General features: G+C 39.6%; 1 long non-coding RNA gene across 1 annotated transcript; it reads left to right on the top strand.

Moving 5' to 3' along the window:
• The first annotated feature begins 1265 nt into the window (after positions 1–1265).
• LOC115835495 lies at positions 1266–3424 on the top strand. Its single transcript, XR_004030483.1, has 3 exons — positions 1266–1566; positions 1694–1779; positions 2624–3424. It is a non-coding gene; the product is annotated as an uncharacterized LOC115835495 (long non-coding RNA).
• Positions 3425–3829: the final 405 nt, after the last annotated feature.

Raw genomic sequence — 3829 nt, 5'->3', positions numbered from 1 at the left:
CAAAGCTCAGTAGCATAGCAAGATAAGAGTTGATTCTTAAAATAATAATTATATGCAGAATAGAACATGGCTTTTCTCCAAAGCCCTAGATATTTGCATTGCGATTCTCATTTGGGCTTGCCAGAAGCTCTTGAAAACAGATCTTCAATTATGCTTTTACGTATGTATGTATGTATGTATTTATTTATTTATTTGTTTATTTATTTATTTTGAGATGGAGTCTCACTCTGTTGCCCAAGCTGGAATGCAGTGGTGAGATCTCAGCTCACTGCAACCTCTGCCTCCTGTGTTCAAGCGATTCTCCTGCCTCAGCCTCCCAAGTAGCTGGGACTACTGGCACCCACCATCAGGCCCGATTAATTTTTGTATTTTTAGTAGAGATGGGGTTTCACTATATTGGCCAGGCCGGTCTTGAACTCCTGACCTTGTGATCCACCTGCCTCGGCCTCCCAAAGTGCTGGGATTACAGTTGTGAGCCACCATGCCCTGCCTTCAATTATGCTTTTATGTGTATCCACATGGCCCCAGATGCTTACCTTGGAGCTTTTTTGGTTACTTAATAAATGGGTTGGGACAGCACTCTCAAATGTGGTATTTGTTGCCTCCAAAGACATTTTCTCAACACCGTGCCCATTTTTTAGTGGTAGGTAATAGATGAAATAACAACTTCTCTTTCACTTTGAAAGAAATGCCCAAACATGCTTCAGACCACAGGGCCAGGGGAAACCTTCCCAAGGCATGGGCCTCAAGATTTCATGGGGTTTATTGTTCACTCTTTGCCACACATGTGTCTCATTAAGACATTTAGGGTTCTTGCTGTGCTCGTTCACCAGGTTCAACCAAGATGGTGTCCTGGGTATAGTGGAAGAGGATGTTCTCTGGGATGCAGAGATTTCCCTGAACAAGTCCATCACAGAGAGCAGGAGAGTCTGGCCTCTTCAGATGTGAGCCATCATTAAGTTCAAATTCACTCCACCATCCACGCAAACTGTGAGAGCTGCTCCATGGTGCCCAGATCAGCACATTCAGCTAGAATCTCTGTAAGTGCTCTCACATGGATGGGGTCAGCCTTATTTAGTGTTGAACTCTGTGCTCTGTGGTGTAATGTTCTTAGGATTCATGCACTACATTTACCCATGTTTCTGGTACTTTGAATTGGTGAGTATTGCCCTTTTTATCATTTTTCTTCCCTCTCTCTTTTTTTTCTGTCTCTCCTATAAGCCATGTCCTTCTGGATTGGACTTTGCCTTTCTCCCTGTGGAAGATACTTGACATTTGTGACCCTAATTATGGGTCTTATGCACTAACGGGTGATGGGAGTGAGCCCTGAGAGTCTTAGATATCACCTTACCAGGGAGCTCAAGCATGTGAAGTTATTGAAAGGTCTTCAAATAAGGGAAGATTCTACAGGCAGGGAGAGGAGGCTGCTTCCTCCAGCAAGGATGGCTCAGAGAGACTTTGGGTGTAAATTTCCCAGCTTTTCTTGAATCCACACAGATAACCCAATTCCAAGTCTTGGAGAGCCCCCTGCTACAATCAAAGCCTAACTTTTACACAAATGTATTGGTGAGTCTGAGGATTGAACTTACACTGTAATTTTGTACCTACTCAATTAAATTCTGCATCTATTTTATACAGCTCTATCTGGCTTGCTGCTTGTAAGTAAAACAAAGATGTTTTGTCTTTGTTTTAGTGTCACTGGAGAAGCTGTCTGATTCTCTGAACATGACGCAAGCCTTGCAGTCACCACCACTATGAAGGTCAGATACAGCACCCAAGGTACTTGCTGCAATAGGCCTTTCTTCTCCTGAAACTGAGGTGATAATTGAATCATAAAACCACTGCACGCCTTGGGTTATAGGAATCCCATTTCCCACTCAGCATTGCATTCAAGACAAAGGACATACCAAGTCAACCCTAACATCTCACATCAGATGTTCATAAATGGCTCACATTGTCTGTACTTTATGCATATTTTTTTACTCATAAAAGAGTCAAGGGGAAACAGCTTTGAAGAAGGAGCCCAAACGATATTAGAGTTCATACGTATTTTTAGACTTCAAAAAGATAGGTATCTAAACACTACTTACTGGATAAATGTAGGGGTATATTTTAGCCATTGTAGATTTCCTAACAGTAATTATTAACTATACAACCATACAAACTCATTATTAAGTACTTAGTGTGCTTTTGACATCAGCCCCATCTCGATGTCTTTGAATTGCATGAGCTGTTTTGTAGGACAGTACACATCTGTCCTGGAAGTGTCCCAGAGAGCCAGCAAACCCCTCACCTGCTGGATTGTGGCTGTGTTGGGAACCTGTCTATGTTTAAAACTCCAGTGCTTTTACTGAGTGGTATTGGCTGGATAAAATCTGTGGTCTTTGTGAGCTCTACAAGGGCAAAGCTGGTTAACTTGTTCATTTCAAAGGAGTAATCTTAACATTGTTAATGTGGCTTGTGGCATCAATGTTATTAGAATTTAAGGACTTAATAGATTTCTCCATCTACTACATCAATGGTAATTGCAGAAATTAGCTAAAATGCACTACTGCTTAAATGCAATGGAAAAATATTTTTCTTCCTTTCAAGACCTTAAGAGTTCTGAAATGTTTTTGTCCAGGCCCTTGCACCTCTGCCACCACCGTGAGAAGTACGTATCCTGGCCAGCCTGCTGACTCAGGAGGTTGAGAATCAGGTGCAGCATACCAGAGCACTGCTTCAGTGTCAGGGTAGAGCTGCTCCATGACCCAGAGATTCATAAGAGTAAGTTATTTTTCTCAAGACCAGTGAGTTTGTTAAACAACAGAATTGTGGCCATACCCAACCAATACACAGCATGAATCTTTTCCATTATGTTACTATACAATTATGCAATTGATCATTCTATATGCATTGTTTTGTTAAACTGCATGTCTTAGGGATCCTGCAAGGTTAGTACCTATAAGCCAAACTTAGTCTTTTTAATGGCTGCAGAGTATTCTGCAGTATGGCTATAGCAAAACTTATTTATTCATTCCCCTGTTGATGAATATCGAACTTCCCAATCTCTCCTTAAATCAACAAGGCTGAAATGAACATTTTTATGTATATATGACTTTTCACACTTGGGCATCATATTTAAGATAGATTCCTGGTGTAAAGTTTATGAATCAAAATATGTACATATTTAAATTTTGAGAATTACTGCCACTTTTTCTGAAAGGCTACACATTTGGACTCCCAAAAATGATGAATGAGAACATTGATTACCCTGCGTCTTCTAAATTAATCCCAGTCTAATAGATGAGGAAAAAGTCTCATGGTTGTAACATACTATGTCTTGATTTTTGAGTAAGTTTAACACATTTTCATATGCTTACTGACTATGTTTGACTCTTCTGAGAGAGTATGTTCATGGTCTAAATTTTTCTATTAAAATGTTTTTCTTATCAATTTTAGGATCTCTTTATATATTATTGATATTCATCCGTATTGATTAAATATGTTACAAATATTATCTACCAATCTACCACTTGCCTATTAACTTTACAGTGTTTTGTTTTTTCACTAAAGAAGATTTTAGGTTTTTATGAAGACAAATGTTTCATTAGATTTACGTAGGACTGGCCGGGCGTGGTGGCTCACGCTTGTAATCCCAGCACTTTGGGAGGCCGAGGCGGGCGGATCACGAGGTCAGGAGATCGAGACCACGGTGAAACCCCGTCTCTACTAAAAAAAAAAAAAAAAAAAAAAAAAAAAAAAAAAAAAAAGATTTACGTAGGACTTTTGATTTTTGCACATTGCTTAGAAATACTTGTACTTCAATGTAATGAAACCATTCTGTATA

The sequence above is a fragment of the Nomascus leucogenys genome, chromosome 6 (genome assembly GCF_006542625.1).
Source record: "Nomascus leucogenys isolate Asia chromosome 6, Asia_NLE_v1, whole genome shotgun sequence".
Classification (NCBI taxonomy): domain Eukaryota; kingdom Metazoa; phylum Chordata; class Mammalia; order Primates; family Hylobatidae; genus Nomascus; species Nomascus leucogenys.
Note: the sequence above shows the minus strand (reverse complement) of the source record. Positions and strands in the feature narration are given on the sequence as shown.